We start from the raw sequence: 22987 nt of genomic DNA, 5'->3' as shown, positions 1-22987 counted from the left end.
CATGCATCCTGCCTACACATGTTCAGCGGGCTTGAACCAAGAGAGAAGACACCTTGAACAATTTAAAAGCTTGGTTTAGCAAGAGAAGCAGCGGCCCAACATGTTTTTCATTCAGCATGGTGCAACCCAAGTTGGCAGCCTTCACGGACATGCAACACGTCCTAGCCAGCAGCAAAACGTCCACAGCCCAGCAGAGAAGGCAACAACGTCGAAATTTGGTGGCAGCAAAGGACAGGATGCAGGGCCCACGTGGGAAGCTCACAACCCAAAGGAATTGAACACAATGAAGCAAGCACCCTCCACGGATCCAGCAGCTCATGTTCACTCACGGTGCAACTGCCAAATCTTCACGGTCCATGTTTAAGAAAAGTAGCAGCTCACGTCCAAGAGCAGGTTGGCAGCAGGAAGAAGCGGTGCACACGCAAATCTAGTAGCTTGGGCTTCATGGCCTGATCCAAAAACAGTGTGTTGGATCCAGCAAATGCAGCACGTTGTGGAAGAGGTGCAGATGGTGATTTAGCTGGCAATTTATTTAGCTGCCACATCCAACAACCTGAAGAGCTCACGGCTGCATCTAAATATTCAAGGCTCATATGCACACTAGGTCATTGATATTCATTTAAAAACGCTGCAGCAGCCACCATATAAAAGGGGGTGAACAATGTTACATTAAAAGAAAAAAAACGTTGATTTAGAGAGGAAGCTTTTATCTCGGGGCGGCCGCCACACAGTGAAGAATATTTTTAGGAAAATGGATGGTGATGTAAATTGAAGTTTCTTTTCTCTTAGGAGGTGCAGAGGGTTATGTACGCTTCATTACAATTGTTTTTTTAAGAAAAGCGGTGTACAGTGATTAGATAGGGTATTTATCTTTATTGGGAAGAATAGGTGCTGATTGATGAAGGTGTCACAGTTTGAGGTGCACAAGCAATTTCATCACTAGTAAAAAAAAAGCATTATACAGCACACATTATGCCACGGTTCATCCGAAACCGCAGCATAATGTTGCGCGGTGGCAGTTTTGTAAATAAAACGAACTTATATGCTGCGGTTCCCCATTTAACCGTGGCATATACCCCAGTCAACCAACCCCTTTGACGCCACGTCAGAAAAAAAATTTAATGAAGGGGGAATAGGTCGCGGTTTTGTGGCCAACCGCGGCCTATTCCCCCTGCCACGTGCCCCTGTATTAAATGGACAGGGGAATAGGCAGCGGTTCTCTGACCAACCGCTGCCTATTCCCCCTGCCACCTACTGACATTCCCCATCAGGCGGCACACTTAAACCGCCCGGCGGTGGCTCGCTGGACTTGGGCCCGTTTCTCATGCGCTCCTCACCTATATATACCCCTATTGCGAATTCAGAATCATTCTTTTGACAGGGGAAAACGGCTAGACCTAATTTTGCTCTCTGGAGAGGATCTCTTGGATGCTTAGGCTCCTTTTCATCTTTTCTAGGGTTTGGTTTTCCGTTCTTCTTCCATTTTTCACCTAGTTTCACCATGTCTATAGTGAACTAAACCCTATTGTTGTTGGGGGAAACAATGTAATCTTTTGATACTGTCTCTTATTGAATCTCTTGATTAGATGAAATTGTAAACCCCCAACAACATCCATTCNTNCATTGNTTTCGTTTGTCAATTGAATCAACTTTATTTTTGCATGTTAATATTTTTGTTCTCAAATCCAATTTATTAATTTTTATTTTTCAAGTCTTATTATTTTAATTCACGCGAACGAGAAAGCCACACGAGTCTTTTGGGAAAACGATACTTGGTCTTACCATTTATATTACTTGTACGATTTGGTACACTTGCCAATTTGTCAACACATGCGCTTCCTTTATTGCCTTTTAGCTACCATATGATGAAATTGCAATTTATTTACTAGTAACCGTTGTTTATCTTATTCCAGTTGCTAGTTTCCAAGTTATTTGCATTTGTTAACTTAGCCGTGCATTTCAATTGGTCAAGCAATTTGGCATTTTACTCGATCTTGTTGCAATGTGCATTTTATTTTCAGTTAAGTGTTTCTTTATTTACTTGCTGCATTTTAATTAGTTCAAACACTTTTTCTTAGGATTGTTCGGTTTAATGTTTTCGTTCATCATGTTGTCTGTTCTGTTTGATTGTATTAATTTAGTTGCGATGTTAGCTTAGGTTAGGGGGTTGGTCGTTAGCAATATTACTTTGTTTCCTTGAGATTTCTTGCACTGTTCTTGTGTTTATTCTGCTCTGATTTAGCTCAATATTTAATCTGTAGTGCCTGTGATTAGGTATACGCTTAGTTGCCTAATCGGTGTTTAATCTTCGCTTAGTTGATTAGACTGTATGGTGCATGGCTTATTAGATTTGTGTATTGCATTCGCTTAGTTTGCAATTTTGAAAACCGAAATAGCCTTCGCTTAGTTGGGTGATTCATGTTGGATTTGGATTAGAGTAGTCTGTACTTGTCATTAATCTATGATTGGAAGCATAGTGATTGAGTTAATGACCAACCGTTTTCACATTCCATTTTTACATTTTTGTTTACCTTTCTGTTTGCATCTGTGTTTACACTGCTGTTTGCATTCGTGTTTTGATTTTGTTTATCCGCATTCACAAAATTTTCAACAACCCCCCCCCCACTATGTGTTTGACCTAATTCTCGAACCACATTTGGTCCTTGAGAGACGACCTAGGAGTCACTTCCTAGTCTATACTGCATTCTTTTATGCACATTAAATATTGCATGGCGTGTGACACCCATCACTCTTCTGTTCACATAGCTAGTGAACCATCAACCTGGATATCAGCATTCACACATTCTTAATCATCATCCACAATCTATCATTAGTAGTAAATAACTCATCATGCAATAAAATTGAACCTTTATCTGAATAAGTGTACAATCCAAGCATAGACACAAACATAAATTCAACCTATACTACTAATTCAAAGTACAAACAAAAAGAAAAAGAAAAATCTTTGTCCAAATGCTGGCATCCATCAGTATATGCCTTCAACGCAGATCCTCATCTGAATCATACTCATCCTCCTCCTGGGCATCCTCAAAGTCTTCATCCTCCTGGTCATCATCCTGTCCACCTGAGGTTCCAGCTGCTCTAGACCCACCAGCCTGTGCCTGCCCTTGAGGCCAACCCGTCACACTACGAAACTCATCCATAGTCCACCTGTGCATTGGTGGCTGATCATACAGTCCTACAATCATCTCAGTAGTGGCTACCTGCCCTCTGCAAAGGGACTCCATCCTTGCCTCCATCATAGACATGTACATGTCCCTCATCTGAAAAGGCTCAGGCTGTTGTGCCGGTGCATCTGCAGGCTCATCCTCCTGCTGTGTTGCTGCTCTCCTAGGACGTCTCCTAGGAACTGCTCCAACTGGCTTGTCCTCCCTATAGTACTAACGAAAATAGGAGGCATCAATAGCCCTCATCGGCTTCTCAAAGGGTGCAGTGTCCACTCCTTCCTGCTGGCACAAGTATGTAATTAGGGACGAATGTCCACTGGTGACCTGCTGCTCATAGTGTTGGCACAACTTAAAATTTCGCTGGTAATGATCTTACCAATGTTCACGTCCATCTGCCTCAGCATACAATAAATGACCAGGATCCGATGTAAAGTGATGTCAGAAACATGAGAACATGGCTGGATGTTGGCATGAGTAAATGCCATCCAATATTTGGTTAGGGGAGTTAAATTTGCCCTAAGTATGTTAACTGTTGCTCCATTAGGGTTTCTCTAAAAATGCCTCTCAGGGATGCACATCACTCACTCAATGTCTTCATAATCCCTGGCTTCCCGTGATATAACAGCATACCTGCACTACTCTCCTTGCCACTCAGTCCCTAGGAAGGTGTTAATGGTGTCAGGATCATAGCTAATCAAATGCCCACGTACATAGCTCATGTATCTCCCTACAGACACTCCTACCCTGGGCAAGGTGTTGGCGTATAACTCCTTCACCAATTCAATACTGGCTGGTGCTGGATATGTCGTCAATCTCTCCCAACCTCGCCTCTCAATCTCCAAACTAAACTTTGGAGCTAAGTTGGGGATGTACATGGCCTTCCTCTCCATCAGCAAATGCCTCTCCTGGACTGTAGCATAATGTTCTTCATGTTTCCTTGAAAGAAACCTAGAAGAATAGAATCTCTTGGGTCTCTCTGGTTCCTTCCTTTTGTTGCCCATTGTTTTCACTCTTCTTGAGGTAGACATTCCGGCATTAAATCAAATATATCCAACAATATTCACAGAAACATCATTAGAGGTTAGTGCATCATCTATTTTATAACTTAGATCATACAATTCTTGAGGAAAAACAAGGCCCCTCAACACACAAACATCCAAAACTCTAACATTTAGGCAAAACTGCTGCAGACCGCTCAGCGTCCAAGAAGATCGCCCAGGCGGTATGCCTCAAGCCGCGCCACCGCTCAACTGTGGAGGCTGGGGTTTTCCAAAAATTTGTCCTAAATGGTCCCAATCTCCACTGTTTTGCTACTTTCAACAATCCAGACCACAAATCATGCAATTCAATCGGTTCAAACAGTTCCTAATTCATCAATGCATGCATAGAAATCAAAAGCCCCAATTTATCATGTTCGTAAGCATGTTCATCAACAAATCCCAAAATAGAAACCCTAAACATGAATTTACATACTTACTTGAGTGGAGACTTTGAATGCTTGCAGAAAAATTGATCAATTGATGATGAATGTCCTCTCTAATGCAAATTCCTCAACCAAAAACCCCAAACCTTGACTCAACAATGGTAAGAAATTGAATTTCTGGTGAGTGGGTGATGAGAAAGTGAGGAAATCTCTCTAAAAAGCTCTTGAAAGTGAAAGCAGAGTGCTAGGGCTTAGGGAGACAACTCAGGCGAAATGCAAAGAAGGGTTTAAAAGTGAAGAACTTCAAAAACCGCTCAGCTTTTAAGCAAAGCCAAGACCTATTGCGCCGCAACCGCTCAACGGTAAAATGGACCGTGATGAGTCGACATTTTATTGACTATATTTAGTTTATTGCACTTAAATAAATCAGGGAATTGTGTTTAATTGTCCATTATTTCCCCGTTTTTCTTAATTCTGCTTAATTTGGTCGGAAATTCGTATTTTCGCTAATTTGAATTTTCTGAGCTCATTAATTGCATTTTTGGTTGTAGGGAAATTTTGGAGATATCTTTTGGAATATTAGGAGGTGGCATGATCATTAAAGAATCTTCATTTAGCCATTTCAATTTTTATTAAATATTAACTTAGTTGTTTAGGAACTTTAATTAAACTTTTGGTGCATTGGGCCCTTTTTGTGGCAAATTTGTAGAAGCCCATTTTTTGTTGGACATGTGGCTTTAGGTTAGGGTTTCTTTTTGAAGGTGGACCCCACCTTGGGAGAGGATTCTCGGTATTTGGTGTGGCAAGACCGTCCACTCACTCCTAAGCTTCTAACTTTTCATTTTTCATGGTTTCTCATGAACTCTCTCTTGGGAGCTTGTAAGGTTTAATTTTTTTGAGCTATGGAATGACCAAGAATGCATTTTTCTTCTTCTCTTTGCTTGCAACTGATAACTCTCTAAATTTGCATTTATAATTGTGTTTAGGAGTCTTTCTTAACTTCTTTTATTCTTTAATTGTTTAGAATTAGGATAGTTTTAGGATTTTCTTTGAATTCTTTAGTTTTGTATAATTTTAGCTAAAAATAGAATTTTAGTGTATTTTTAGTACATTTGTAAATAATTAGAAAATTTATTTTTTTTTAGAAAATATTTTTATAAAAATTCTTTTCTTTCATTTGATTTTTTTCTTTTCTTTCTTTAATTTTGATTTTTTTTCTTCTTTGGTGCAGATTGCCCATTGCAATGCTGATTGGATTGATTGGGCTTTGATCCTTGGGACACTGCTTAGAAAGCTGGGTTGGTGAATTGGGCAAACTGTTGATACCTCAATGTTGAATCTGAAGAAGCTGTATGACACAAGTAAATGGGGTGTTGCTGGACAAATTAAAGGGAAACAATTGGGCCGACACTGTTGCTGCCACTAATGGAGATAGGCGCTGCTACACTTGGCTTTTCTACCACTGACGCTGCTTGAAAGATTAGTTGAAATTGGGCCACTGCAGTAGATTAAAATAAATAATTGGGCTGAATGCAAACGCTGCAGCTACACTTGCAACTGGACCTTGGGTTCCAATTAGTAGGACGACGTCGTTTTGCTGTAGCTGCTTGGGGGTCTGAGATTTGTGATTCATTTTGGCAATATGAAGGAAGCCCTCGAGCATGTGAGGAAGAGAAAACCAAACCCTTCGAGAGATAGGGCAGAGAAAAGGGAAAGAGTTGAAGAAAGGAGACGATCCTGCCCAAAGAAACACGTGCTGGAGAAGCTGACCGATGAAGATGAAGAAGCTAATAAGAGGGCTGGAGTTGAAGCAGCATATTAGAGCCGTCCGATTGGAGGAGGCGTCTAAGAGAAGAGTTGTCAAGGTTCCAATTTTCTTCATTATTTTTCCTCTACGTCAAAGACCCTATATAAAATGGGTTCTTCCATGTAATTAGATTTTTTTCTGTAGACATACACACAGACACTTTCAGATACAGTTTTACGCTCTGTAGATTAGGTTTTTACGCTTTCTATAGAATAGGTTTTCGTTCTCTCTGCTTTTGGAGCGCACACCTGCGGTAGTGACAGCCCGTAGAGGCTTCGATTGCGAGTTCTATTCGGTATCTTTCCTTGTAAATTTCATTTCTTGTTAATAAAGTTCTTGTTCTTGATGTTTCTCTGTTCAGTGCTTTGTGATTCTGTTGTGTCGATTGTTNTTCAATGTTTCCATTTTCTTGTGTGATTATGTGCTGTTTTTGAAGGAAAATTGATTTGAACTTGTAAATCTGCATATTGTAAATTCCTTTTTTGAATTATACGACCCCGAGGTGGGCGTAAATGATCAAGATGTCTTCTTGAGACAGATAGGAGTTCAATCAATGAAAAAAATATTCTTGTTGTTTGTAGATTGGGTTAAAAATGATGAAGTTGAATGGAATTGTTTTGATTTGGTACATCGATTGATTGTTATTCATTTTAAGTTCTATATTAGAACTTGAGACCCCGAGGTGGGCATTTTATGATCGGGATGTCTTCCTGTATAATAACAATGAATGCCCACCCCGAGGTGGGCATTGATTGATTGTTATTCATTTTAAGTTCTATATTAGAACTTGAGACCCCGAGGTGGGCATTTTATGATCGGGATGTCTTCCTGTATAATAACAATGAATGCCCACCCCGAGGTGGGCATTGATTGATTGTTATTCATTTTAAGTTCTATATTAGAACTTGAGACCCCGAGGTGGGCATTTTATGATCGGGATGTCTTCCTGTATAATAACAATGAATGCCCACCCCGAGGTGGGCATTGATTGATTGTTATTCATTTTAAGTTCTATATTAGAACTTGAGACCCCGAGGTGGGCATTTTATGATCGGGATGTCTTCCTGTATAATAACAATGAATGCCCACCCCGAGGTGGGCATTGATTGATTGTTATTCATTTTAAGTTCTATATTAGAACTTGAGACCCCGAGGTGGGCATTTTATGATCGGGATGTCTTCCTGTATAATAACAATGAATGCCCACCCCGAGGTGGGCATTGATTGATTGTTATTCATTTTAAGTTCTATATTAGAACTTGAGACCCCGAGGTGGGCATTTTATGATCGGGATGTCTTCCTGTATAATAACAATGAATGCCCACCCCGAGGTGGGCATTGATTGATTGTTATTCATTTTAAGTTCTATATTAGAACTTGAGACCCCGAGGTGGGCATTTTATGATCGGGATGTCTTCCTGTATAATAACAATGAATGCCCACCCCGAGGTGGGCATTGATTGATTGTTATTCATTTTAAGTTCTATATTAGAACTTGAGACCCCGAGGTGGGCATTTTATGATCGGGATGTCTTCCTGTATAATAACAATGAATGCCCACCCCGAGGTGGGCATTGATTGATTGTTATTCATTTTAAGTTCTATATTAGAACTTGAGACCCCGAGGTGGGCATTTTATGATCGGGATGTCTTCCTGTATAATAACAATGAATGCCCACCCCGAGGTGGGCATTGATTGATTGTTATTCATTTTAAGTTCTATATTAGAACTTGAGACCCCGAGGTGGGCATTTTATGATCGGGATGTCTTCCTGTATAATAACAATGAATGCCCACCCCGAGGTGGGCATTGATTGATTGTTATTCATTTTAAGTTCTATATTAGAACTTGAGACCCCGAGGTGGGCATTTTATGATCGGGATGTCTTCCTGTATAATAACAATGAATGCCCACCCCGAGGTGGGCATTGATTGATTGTTATTCATTTTAAGTTCTATATTAGAACTTGAGACCCCGAGGTGGGCATTTTATGATCGGGATGTCTTCCTGTATAATAACAATGAATGCCCACCCCGAGGTGGGCATTGATTGATTGTTATTCATTTTAAGTTCTATATTAGAACTTGAGACCCCGAGGTGGGCATTTTATGATCGGGATGTCTTCCTGTATAATAACAATGAATGCCCACCCCGAGGTGGGCATTGATTGATTGTTATTCATTTTAAGTTCTATATTAGAACTTGAGACCCCGAGGTGGGCATTTTATGATCGGGATGTCTTCCTGTATAATAACAATGAATGCCCACCCCGAGGTGGGCATTGATTGATTGTTATTCATTTTAAGTTCTATATTAGAACTTGAGACCCCGAGGTGGGCATTTTATGATCGGGATGTCTTCCTGTATAATAACAATGAATGCCCACCCCGAGGTGGGCATTGATTGATTGTTATTCATTTTAAGTTCTATATTAGAACTTGAGACCCCGAGGTGGGCATTTTATGATCGGGATGTCTTCCTGTATAATAACAATGAATGCCCACCCCGAGGTGGGCATTGATTGATTGTTATTCATTTTAAGTTCTATATTAGAACTTGAGACCCCGAGGTGGGCATTTTATGATCGGGATGTCTTCCTGTATAATAACAATGAATGCCCACCCCGAGGTGGGCATTGATTGATTGTTATTCATTTTAAGTTCTATATTAGAACTTGAGACCCCGAGGTGGGCATTTTATGATCGGGATGTCTTCCTGTATAATAACAATGAATGCCCACCCCGAGGTGGGCATTGATTGATTGTTATTCATTTTAAGTTCTATATTAGAACTTGAGACCCCGAGGTGGGCATTTTATGATCGGGATGTCTTCCTGTATAATAACAATGAATGCCCACCCCGAGGTGGGCATTGATTGATTGTTATTCATTTTAAGTTCTATATTAGAACTTGAGACCCCGAGGTGGGCATTTTATGATCGGGATGTCTTCCTGTATAATAACAATGAATGCCCACCCCGAGGTGGGCATTGATTGATTGTTATTCATTTTAAGTTCTATATTAGAACTTGAGACCCCGAGGTGGGCATTTTATGATCGGGATGTCTTCCTGTATAATAACAATGAATGCCCACCCCGAGGTGGGCATTGATTGATTGTTATTCATTTTAAGTTCTATATTAGAACTTGAGACCCCGAGGTGGGCATTTTATGATCGGGATGTCTTCCTGTATAATAACAATGAATGCCCACCCCGAGGTGGGCATTGATTGATTGTTATTCATTTTAAGTTCTATATTAGAACTTGAGACCCCGAGGTGGGCATTTTATGATCGGGATGTCTTCCTGTATAATAACAATGAATGCCCACCCCGAGGTGGGCATTGATTGATTGTTATTCATTTTAAGTTCTATATTAGAACTTGAGACCCCGAGGTGGGCATTTTATGATCGGGATGTCTTCCTGTATAATAACAATGAATGCCCACCCCGAGGTGGGCATTGATTGATTGTTATTCATTTTAAGTTCTATATTAGAACTTGAGACCCCGAGGTGGGCATTTTATGATCGGGATGTCTTCCTGTATAATAACAATGAATGCCCACCCCGAGGTGGGCATTGATTGATTGTTATTCATTTTAAGTTCTATATTAGAACTTGAGACCCCGAGGTGGGCATTTTATGATCGGGATGTCTTCCTGTATAATAACAATGAATGCCCACCCCGAGGTGGGCATTGATTGATTGTTATTCATTTTAAGTTCTATATTAGAACTTGAGACCCCGAGGTGGGCATTTTATGATCGGGATGTCTTCCTGTATAATAACAATGAATGCCCACCCCGAGGTGGGCATTGATTGATTGTTATTCATTTTAAGTTCTATATTAGAACTTGAGACCCCGAGGTGGGCATTTTATGATCGGGATGTCTTCCTGTATAATAACAATGAATGCCCACCCCGAGGTGGGCATTGATTGATTGTTATTCATTTTAAGTTCTATATTAGAACTTGAGACCCCGAGGTGGGCATTTTATGATCGGGATGTCTTCCTGTATAATAACAATGAATGCCCACCCCGAGGTGGGCATTGATTGATTGTTATTCATTTTAAGTTCTATATTAGAACTTGAGACCCCGAGGTGGGCATTTTATGATCGGGATGTCTTCCTGTATAATAACAATGAATGCCCACCCCGAGGTGGGCATTGATTGATTGTTATTCATTTTAAGTTCTATATTAGAACTTGAGACCCCGAGGTGGGCATTTTATGATCGGGATGTCTTCCTGTATAATAACAATGAATGCCCACCCCGAGGTGGGCATTGATTGATTGTTATTCATTTTAAGTTCTATATTAGAACTTGAGACCCCGAGGTGGGCATTTTATGATCGGGATGTCTTCCTGTATAATAACAATGAATGCCCACCCCGAGGTGGGCATTGATTGATTGTTATTCATTTTAAGTTCTATATTAGAACTTGAGACCCCGAGGTGGGCATTTTATGATCGGGATGTCTTCCTGTATAATAACAATGAATGCCCACCCCGAGGTGGGCATTGATTGATTGTTATTCATTTTAAGTTCTATATTAGAACTTGAGACCCCGAGGTGGGCATTTTATGATCGGGATGTCTTCCTGTATAATAACAATGAATGCCCACCCCGAGGTGGGCATTGATTGATTGTTATTCATTTTAAGTTCTATATTAGAACTTGAGACCCCGAGGTGGGCATTTTATGATCGGGATGTCTTCCTGTATAATAACAATGAATGCCCACCCCGAGGTGGGCATTGATTGATTGTTATTCATTTTAAGTTCTATATTAGAACTTGAGACCCCGAGGTGGGCATTTTATGATCGGGATGTCTTCCTGTATAATAACAATGAATGCCCACCCCGAGGTGGGCATTGATTGATTGTTATTCATTTTAAGTTCTATATTAGAACTTGAGACCCCGAGGTGGGCATTTTATGATCGGGATGTCTTCCTGTATAATAACAATGAATGCCCACCCCGAGGTGGGCATTGATTGATTGTTATTCATTTTAAGTTCTATATTAGAACTTGAGACCCCGAGGTGGGCATTTTATGATCGGGATGTCTTCCTGTATAATAACAATGAATGCCCACCCCGAGGTGGGCATTGATTGATTGTTATTCATTTTAAGTTCTATATTAGAACTTGAGACCCCGAGGTGGGCATTTTATGATCGGGATGTCTTCCTGTATAATAACAATGAATGCCCACCCCGAGGTGGGCATTGATTGATTGTTATTCATTTTAAGTTCTATATTAGAACTTGAGACCCCGAGGTGGGCATTTTATGATCGGGATGTCTTCCTGTATAATAACAATGAATGCCCACCCCGAGGTGGGCATTGATTGATTGTTATTCATTTTAAGTTCTATATTAGAACTTGAGACCCCGAGGTGGGCATTTTATGATCGGGATGTCTTCCTGTATAATAACAATGAATGCCCACCCCGAGGTGGGCATTGATTGATTGTTATTCATTTTAAGTTCTATATTAGAACTTGAGACCCCGAGGTGGGCATTTTATGATCGGGATGTCTTCCTGTATAATAACAATGAATGCCCACCCCGAGGTGGGCATTGATTGATTGTTATTCATTTTAAGTTCTATATTAGAACTTGAGACCCCGAGGTGGGCATTTTATGATCGGGATGTCTTCCTGTATAATAACAATGAATGCCCACCCCGAGGTGGGCATTGATTGATTGTTATTCATTTTAAGTTCTATATTAGAACTTGAGACCCCGAGGTGGGCATTTTATGATCGGGATGTCTTCCTGTATAATAACAATGAATGCCCACCCCGAGGTGGGCATTGATTGATTGTTATTCATTTTAAGTTCTATATTAGAACTTGAGACCCCGAGGTGGGCATTTTATGATCGGGATGTCTTCCTGTATAATAACAATGAATGCCCACCCCGAGGTGGGCATTGATTGATTGTTATTCATTTTAAGTTCTATATTAGAACTTGAGACCCCGAGGTGGGCATTTTATGATCGGGATGTCTTCCTGTATAATAACAATGAATGCCCACCCCGAGGTGGGCATTGATTGATTGTTATTCATTTTAAGTTCTATATTAGAACTTGAGACCCCGAGGTGGGCATTTTATGATCGGGATGTCTTCCTGTATAATAACAATGAATGCCCACCCCGAGGTGGGCATTGATTGATTGTTATTCATTTTAAGTTCTATATTAGAACTTGAGACCCCGAGGTGGGCATTTTATGATCGGGATGTCTTCCTGTATAATAACAATGAATGCCCACCCCGAGGTGGGCATTGATTGATTGTTATTCATTTTAAGTTCTATATTAGAACTTGAGACCCCGAGGTGGGCATTTTATGATCGGGATGTCTTCCTGTATAATAACAATGAATGCCCACCCCGAGGTGGGCATTGATTGATTGTTATTCATTTTAAGTTCTATATTAGAACTTGAGACCCCGAGGTGGGCATTTTATGATCGGGATGTCTTCCTGTATAATAACAATGAATGCCCACCCCGAGGTGGGCATTGATTGATTGTTATTCATTTTAAGTTCTATATTAGAACTTGAGACCCCGAGGTGGGCATTTTATGATCGGGATGTCTTCCTGTATAATAACAATGAATGCCCACCCCGAGGTGGGCATTGATTGATTGTTATTCATTTTAAGTTCTATATTAGAACTTGAGACCCCGAGGTGGGCATTTTATGATCGGGATGTCTTCCTGTATAATAACAATGAATGCCCACCCCGAGGTGGGCATTGATTGATTGTTATTCATTTTAAGTTCTATATTAGAACTTGAGACCCCGAGGTGGGCATTTTATGATCGGGATGTCTTCCTGTATAATAACAATGAATGCCCACCCCGAGGTGGGCATTGATTGATTGTTATTCATTTTAAGTTCTATATTAGAACTTGAGACCCCGAGGTGGGCATTTTATGATCGGGATGTCTTCCTGTATAATAACAATGAATGCCCACCCCGAGGTGGGCATTGATTGATTGTTATTCATTTTAAGTTCTATATTAGAACTTGAGACCCCGAGGTGGGCATTTTATGATCGGGATGTCTTCCTGTATAATAACAATGAATGCCCACCCCGAGGTGGGCATTGATTGATTGTTATTCATTTTAAGTTCTATATTAGAACTTGAGACCCCGAGGTGGGCATTTTATGATCGGGATGTCTTCCTGTATAATAACAATGAATGCCCACCCCGAGGTGGGCATTGATTGATTGTTATTCATTTTAAGTTCTATATTAGAACTTGAGACCCCGAGGTGGGCATTTTATGATCGGGATGTCTTCCTGTATAATAACAATGAATGCCCACCCCGAGGTGGGCATTGATTGATTGTTATTCATTTTAAGTTCTATATTAGAACTTGAGACCCCGAGGTGGGCATTTTATGATCGGGATGTCTTCCTGTATAATAACAATGAATGCCCACCCCGAGGTGGGCATTGATTGATTGTTATTCATTTTAAGTTCTATATTAGAACTTGAGACCCCGAGGTGGGCATTTTATGATCGGGATGTCTTCCTGTATAATAACAATGAATGCCCACCCCGAGGTGGGCATTGATTGATTGTTATTCATTTTAAGTTCTATATTAGAACTTGAGACCCCGAGGTGGGCATTTTATGATCGGGATGTCTTCCTGTATAATAACAATGAATGCCCACCCCGAGGTGGGCATTGATTGATTGTTATTCATTTTAAGTTCTATATTAGAACTTGAGACCCCGAGGTGGGCATTTTATGATCGGGATGTCTTCCTGTATAATAACAATGAATGCCCACCCCGAGGTGGGCATTGATTGATTGTTATTCATTTTAAGTTCTATATTAGAACTTGAGACCCCGAGGTGGGCATTTTATGATCGGGATGTCTTCCTGTATAATAACAATGAATGCCCACCCCGAGGTGGGCATTGATTGATTGTTATTCATTTTAAGTTCTATATTAGAACTTGAGACCCCGAGGTGGGCATTTTATGATCGGGATGTCTTCCTGTATAATAACAATGAATGCCCACCCCGAGGTGGGCATTGATTGATTGTTATTCATTTTAAGTTCTATATTAGAACTTGAGACCCCGAGGTGGGCATTTTATGATCGGGATGTCTTCCTGTATAATAACAATGAATGCCCACCCCGAGGTGGGCATTGATTGATTGTTATTCATTTTAAGTTCTATATTAGAACTTGAGACCCCGAGGTGGGCATTTTATGATCGGGATGTCTTCCTGTATAATAACAATGAATGCCCACCCCGAGGTGGGCATTGATTGATTGTTATTCATTTTAAGTTCTATATTAGAACTTGAGACCCCGAGGTGGGCATTTTATGATCGGGATGTCTTCCTGTATAATAACAATGAATGCCCACCCCGAGGTGGGCATTGATTGATTGTTATTCATTTTAAGTTCTATATTAGAACTTGAGACCCCGAGGTGGGCATTTTATGATCGGGATGTCTTCCTGTATAATAACAATGAATGCCCACCCCGAGGTGGGCATTGATTGATTGTTATTCATTTTAAGTTCTATATTAGAACTTGAGACCCCGAGGTGGGCATTTTATGATCGGGATGTCTTCCTGTATAATAACAATGAATGCCCACCCCGAGGTGGGCATTGATTGATTGTTATTCATTTTAAGTTCTATATTAGAACTTGAGACCCCGAGGTGGGCATTTTATGATCGGGATGTCTTCCTGTATAATAACAATGAATGCCCACCCCGAGGTGGGCATTGATTGATTGTTATTCATTTTAAGTTCTATATTAGAACTTGAGACCCCGAGGTGGGCATTTTATGATCGGGATGTCTTCCTGTATAATAACAATGAATGCCCACCCCGAGGTGGGCATTGATTGATTGTTATTCATTTTAAGTTCTATATTAGAACTTGAGACCCCGAGGTGGGCATTTTATGATCGGGATGTCTTCCTGTATAATAACAATGAATGCCCACCCCGAGGTGGGCATTGATTGATTGTTATTCATTTTAAGTTCTATATTAGAACTTGAGACCCCGAGGTGGGCATTTTATGATCGGGATGTCTTCCTGTATAATAACAATGAATGCCCACCCCGAGGTGGGCATTGATTGATTGTTATTCATTTTAAGTTCTATATTAGAACTTGAGACCCCGAGGTGGGCATTTTATGATCGGGATGTCTTCCTGTATAATAACAATGAATGCCCACCCCGAGGTGGGCATTGATTGATTGTTATTCATTTTAAGTTCTATATTAGAACTTGAGACCCCGAGGTGGGCATTTTATGATCGGGATGTCTTCCTGTATAATAACAATGAATGCCCACCCCGAGGTGGGCATTGATTGATTGTTATTCATTTTAAGTTCTATATTAGAACTTGAGACCCCGAGGTGGGCATTTTATGATCGGGATGTCTTCCTGTATAATAACAATGAATGCCCACCCCGAGGTGGGCATTGATTGATTGTTATTCATTTTAAGTTCTATATTAGAACTTGAGACCCCGAGGTGGGCATTTTATGATCGGGATGTCTTCCTGTATAATAACAATGAATGCCCACCCCGAGGTGGGCATTGATTGATTGTTATTCATTTTAAGTTCTATATTAGAACTTGAGACCCCGAGGTGGGCATTTTATGATCGGGATGTCTTCCTGTATAATAACAATGAATGCCCACCCCGAGGTGGGCATTGATTGATTGTTATTCATTTTAAGTTCTATATTAGAACTTGAGACCCCGAGGTGGGCATTTTATGATCGGGATGTCTTCCTGTATAATAACAATGAATGCCCACCCCGAGGTGGGCATTGATTGATTGTTATTCATTTTAAGTTCTATATTAGAACTTGAGACCCCGAGGTGGGCATTTTATGATCGGGATGTCTTCCTGTATAATAACAATGAATGCCCACCCCGAGGTGGGCATTGATTGATTGTTATTCATTTTAAGTTCTATATTAGAACTTGAGACCCCGAGGTGGGCATTTTATGATCGGGATGTCTTCCTGTATAATAACAATGAATGCCCACCCCGAGGTGGGCATTGATTGATTGTTATTCATTTTAAGTTCTATATTAGAACTTGAGACCCCGAGGTGGGCATTTTATGATCGGGATGTCTTCCTGTATAATAACAATGAATGCCCACCCCGAGGTGGGCATTGATTGATTGTTATTCATTTTAAGTTCTATATTAGAACTTGAGACCCCGAGGTGGGCATTTTATGATCGGGATGTCTTCCTGTATAATAACAATGAATGCCCACCCCGAGGTGGGCATTGATTGATTGTTATTCATTTTAAGTTCTATATTAGAACTTGAGACCCCGAGGTGGGCATTTTATGATCGGGATGTCTTCCTGTATAATAACAATGAATGCCCACCCCGAGGTGGGCATTGATTGATTGTTATTCATTTTAAGTTCTATATTAGAACTTGAGACCCCGAGGTGGGCATTTTATGATCGGGATGTCTTCCTGTATAATAACAATGAATGCCCACCCCGAGGTGGGCATTGATTGATTGTTATTCATTTTAAGTTCTATATTAGAACTTGAGACCCCGAGGTGGGCATTTTATGATCGGGATGTCTTCCTGTATAATAACAATGAATGCCCACCCCGAGGTGGGCATTGATTGATTGTTATTCATTTTAAGTTCTATATTAGAACTTGAGACCCCGAGGTGGGCATTTTATGATCGGGATGTCTTCCTGTATAATAACAATGAATGCCCACCCCGAGGTGGGCATTGATTGATTGTTATTCATTTTAAGTTCTATATTAGAACTTGAGACCCCGAGGTGGGCATTTTATGATCGGGATGTCTTCCTGTATAATAACAATGAATGCCCACCCCGAGGTGGGCATTGATTGATTGTTATTCATTTTAAGTTCTATATTAGAACTTGAGACCCCGAGGTGGGCATTTTATGATCGGGATGTCTTCCTGTATAATAACAATGAATGCCCACCCCGAGGTGGGCATTGATTGATTGTTATTCATTTTAAGTTCTATATTAGAACTTGAGACCCCGAGGTGGGCATTTTATGATCGGGATGTCTTCCTGTATAATAACAATGAATGCCCACCCCGAGGTGGGCATTGATTGATTGTTATTCATTTTAAGTTCTATATTAGAACTTGAGACCCCGAGGTGGGCATTTTATGATCGGGATGTCTTCCTGTATAATAACAATGAATGCCCACCCCGAGGTGGGCATTGATTGATTGTTATTCATTTTAAGTTCTATATTAGAACTTGAGACCCCGAGGTGGGCATTTTATGATCGGGATGTCTTCCTGTATAATAACAATGAATGCCCACCCCGAGGTGGGCATTGATTGATTGTTATTCATTTTAAGTTCTATATTAGAACTTGAGACCCCGAGGTGGGCATTTTATGATCGGGATGTCTTCCTGTATAATAACAATGAATGCCCACCCCGAGGTGGGCATTGATTGATTGTTATTCATTTTAAGTTCTATATTAGAACTTGAGACCCCGAGGTGGGCATTTTATGATCGGGATGTCTTCCTGTATAATAACAATGAATGCCCACCCCGAGGTGGGCATTGATTGATTGTTATTCATTTTAAGTTCTATATTAGAACTTGAGACCCCGAGGTGGGCATTTTATGATCGGGATGTCTTCCTGTATAATAACAATGAATGCCCACCCCGAGGTGGGCATTGATTGATTGTTATTCATTTTAAGTTCTATATTAGAACTTGAGACCCCGAGGTGGGCATTTTATGATCGGGATGTCTTCCTGTATAATAACAATGAATGCCCACCCCGAGGTGGGCATTGATTGATTGTTATTCATTTTAAGTTCTATATTAGAACTTGAGACCCCGAGGTGGGCATTTTATGATCGGGATGTCTTCCTGTATAATAACAATGAATGCCCACCCCGAGGTGGGCATTGATTGATTGTTATTCATTTTAAGTTCTATATTAGAACTTGAGACCCCGAGGTGGGCATTTTATGATCGGGATGTCTTCCTGTATAATAACAATGAATGCCCACCCCGAGGTGGGCATTGATTGATTGTTATTCATTTTAAGTTCTATATTAGAACTTGAGACCCCGAGGTGGGCATTTTATGATCGGGATGTCTTCCTGTATAATAACAATGAATGCCCACCCCGAGGTGGGCATTGATTGATTGTTATTCATTTTAAGTTCTATATTAGAACTTGAGACCCCGAGGTGGGCATTTTATGATCGGGATGTCTTCCTGTATAATAACAATGAATGCCCACCCCGAGGTGGGCATTGATTGATTGTTATTCATTTTAAGTTCTATATTAGAACTTGAGACCCCGAGGTGGGCATTTTATGATCGGGATGTCTTCCTGTATAATAACAATGAATGCCCACCCCGAGGTGGGCATTGATTGATTGTTATTCATTTTAAGTTCTATATTAGAACTTGAGACCCCGAGGTGGGCATTTTATGATCGGGATGTCTTCCTGTATAATAACAATGAATGCCCACCCCGAGGTGGGCATTGATTGATTGTTATTCATTTTAAGTTCTATATTAGAACTTGAGACCCCGAGGTGGGCATTTTATGATCGGGATGTCTTCCTGTATAATAACAATGAATGCCCACCCCGAGGTGGGCATTGATTGATTGTTATTCATTTTAAGTTCTATATTAGAACTTGAGACCCCGAGGTGGGCATTTTATGATCGGGATGTCTTCCTGTATAATAACAATGAATGCCCACCCCGAGGTGGGCATTGATTGATTGTTATTCATTTTAAGTTCTATATTAGAACTTGAGACCCCGAGGTGGGCATTTTATGATCGGGATGTCTTCCTGTATAATAACAATGAATGCCCACCCCGAGGTGGGCATTGATTGATTGTTATTCATTTTAAGTTCTATATTAGAACTTGAGACCCCGAGGTGGGCATTTTATGATCGGGATGTCTTCCTGTATAATAACAATGAATGCCCACCCCGAGGTGGGCATTGATTGATTGTTATTCATTTTAAGTTCTATATTAGAACTTGAGACCCCGAGGTGGGCATTTTATGATCGGGATGTCTTCCTGTATAATAACAATGAATGCCCACCCCGAGGTGGGCATTGATTGATTGTTATTCATTTTAAGTTCTATATTAGAACTTGAGACCCCGAGGTGGGCATTTTATGATCGGGATGTCTTCCTGTATAATAACAATGAATGCCCACCCCGAGGTGGGCATTGATTGATTGTTATTCATTTTAAGTTCTATATTAGAACTTGAGACCCCGAGGTGGGCATTTTATGATCGGGATGTCTTCCTGTATAATAACAATGAATGCCCACCCCGAGGTGGGCATTGATTGATTGTTATTCATTTTAAGTTCTATATTAGAACTTGAGACCCCGAGGTGGGCATTTTATGATCGGGATGTCTTCCTGTATAATAACAATGAATGCCCACCCCGAGGTGGGCATTGATTGATTGTTATTCATTTTAAGTTCTATATTAGAACTTGAGACCCCGAGGTGGGCATTTTATGATCGGGATGTCTTCCTGTATAATAACAATGAATGCCCACCCCGAGGTGGGCATTGATTGATTGTTATTCATTTTAAGTTCTATATTAGAACTTGAGACCCCGAGGTGGGCATTTTATGATCGGGATGTCTTCCTGTATAATAACAATGAATGCCCACCCCGAGGTGGGCATTGATTGATTGTTATTCATTTTAAGTTCTATATTAGAACTTGAGACCCCGAGGTGGGCATTTTATGATCGGGATGTCTTCCTGTATAATAACAATGAATGCCCACCCCGAGGTGGGCATTGATTGATTGTTATTCATTTTAAGTTCTATATTAGAACTTGAGACCCCGAGGTGGGCATTTTATGATCGGGATGTCTTCCTGTATAATAACAATGAATGCCCACCCCGAGGTGGGCATTGATTGATTGTTATTCATTTTAAGTTCTATATTAGAACTTGAGACCCCGAGGTGGGCATTTTATGATCGGGATGTCTTCCTGTATAATAACAATGAATGCCCACCCCGAGGTGGGCATTGATTGATTGTTATTCATTTTAAGTTCTATATTAGAACTTGAGACCCCGAGGTGGGCATTTTATGATCGGGATGTCTTCCTGTATAATAACAATGAATGCCCACCCCGAGGTGGGCATTGATTGATTGTTATTCATTTTAAGTTCTATATTAGAACTTGAGACCCCGAGGTGGGCATTTTATGATCGGGCATTTTAGTAGTTTAGGTTGTGCTTTTACCTTTGATTTTAGTTTTTGTTATAACTAGTGTTTCTTGATTTGTTCCTTTATTTTTGGTATTTCTAGTTAATAAAGGTTAAGATGTTTTACATATCCAGTAGCTGTTAGGATTGATTTTAGGGCATTGTAGTCTTTCTTTTATATTTGTATTTGCTCTTGCAGTTATTATTTTGCAATTTAGCTTAGGCCTTTGTTCTTTACTTTTTGTTTTACATTTTATTTTCTTCTTTTCTTTTAAAACAGATTTGATTTTTTTTTTATTCTNTTCTTTTTAATTTCTTCNTTTTTATTTCTTTTCCCCACCTTGTTTGTTAATTAGTTAGTAATTAGTAAGTAAATAATTACAAGATTATAATCATACACTTTAAACTTAACAAGCGAGTCCTTGGATTGATACCTAGGTTGTNTTAATTAGTTAGTAATTAGTAAGTAAATAATTACAAGATTATAATCATACACTTTAAACTTAACAAGCGAGTCCTTGGATTGATACCTAGGTTGTTCCTTTACTACATTAATGGGGAAACTTAGTTTGTTCTGATTTGATGCGACAAAAATCAGTTTAACAAATGGCGTCGTTGCCGGGGACTCGGCAAGTTAAGTCTTAGAGTGTTAGGTTAGTCTTGCTTAGGTTTGTTTTCTTGATTCTATTTTTGTTTCATGTGCATATTTGCATCTTAGGATCTGTTTCTTCCTTTTTCATTTTAGTATATTAGGATCTTGTTAGCTTTATCTTTTTCTGTTTTATATATTCTGTTCAGTTTCTGGAAACATTAGAATCTGTAAATAGTGGTAGCTCTCCATGCTATTATTGTTTCTTGGTATAACCTTGGCTCAAAGTGAATTTCAGGTTTAGACAGGTTCTGTACCAGATCAGAGATGGCAAATTCACAGGACTGGCTGTACAAGCTTATAAAAAGGTTGCCTATGTACCATGGATTGGCTAGACAAGATCCTTACAGGCACTTGAAGGAGTTTCAAGTGGTCTGCTCCATGTTTAAGCTAGTAGAAGTTCCTGAAGATTGGGCCAAGTTGAAGACATTTCCCTTCTCCCTTCAAGATGCAGCCAAGGACTGGTTCTACGACAAAACTGATTCAGAGCCATTCACTGCCTGGGCTAACATGCAGAGAAGTTTCCTGGAGAAGTTCTTTCCAGTCTCAACAACGGTCTCCAAACAAAGGGAAATCAGCTCCATTATGCAGCTGCAAGGAGAGACATGGAGGGAGTACTGGGATAGATTCAACCAGCTTTGTGCCTCCTGTCCCAATCATCAAATTAGTGTTCACCTGCTCATCCTGCACTTCATTGATGGATTGAGTATGCATGATAGACTCAATGTTGATGCTGCGACTAGAGGATCATTGATGGACAAGACAATTTCAGAAGCCAGGTGCTTGATATCAAAGTTGAGTGGTTGTCATGATGAAGCTGGTGAATCCGCTGACAGCACAGGTTTTGAGTTGCAACCAGTACAGGTTTTCTCTGAACTTAGCATTCCTGTTAATTTGCCTAAAATTCAAACTGGTTTTGATGTTTTTGATATGTTAAAGATTGAACTCATAGAACCTGTTTTGAGCACTACTACTCTGATGCATGTGCATTCCTGTACTCTTAGTTCAGCCTTTTCCATTGAGCATATTGATATATCTCTTGGTCCTTCAGATACTTTGATTGATTTTGACATTGTTTCACTTGATGATAGCCCTCCAGAATGTGAAGATACATCCAATAAAATTCTTTTTACTAGTAAGGTTGTTTTTGAGGAGTCAAAACAAGTTTACTCTAAACTTGAACTCCCTATCTGTTTGGCTGAGGTACAAAGTGATTTTTCTGTTATTGAGTCTTTGCCTACTGAATTTGTGAAACCTCTGCTTGATAATTTTGATATGACGCCTGGTCATTCTGTGATTCTAGATGAAATTATTCCTGTGGACCAAATTGAAATAAGTGATAGAACATACTGTGATTTTGATGCATATATTCTTAATCTGCTGGATGATTCTGGTTTTACTAATGACAACTCTGAAATGTTTGAAGAGTCATTTATGCATTTAAACTTTGATTGGGATATGACAGATTATACACTGACTGCAGACACTGTAGAGACAAAGAGAACTTTAGAGGAGGCAGAAGATGGAATCAATATTGCTGAAAGGGCCTTGAACGTGAAGAACCAGCTGCACACCTTGAATGGAAAGTTGTTAATGATGCAACAGGATGCTTGGAAAGTGCAAAATCAGCAACCAAAACTGAATGAAGAGCTGATG

Source organism: Vigna radiata, chromosome 6, assembly GCF_000741045.1.
Source record: "Vigna radiata var. radiata cultivar VC1973A chromosome 6, Vradiata_ver6, whole genome shotgun sequence".
NCBI lineage: Eukaryota > Viridiplantae > Streptophyta > Magnoliopsida > Fabales > Fabaceae > Vigna > Vigna radiata.
This window is presented reverse-complemented; position numbering follows the sequence as displayed.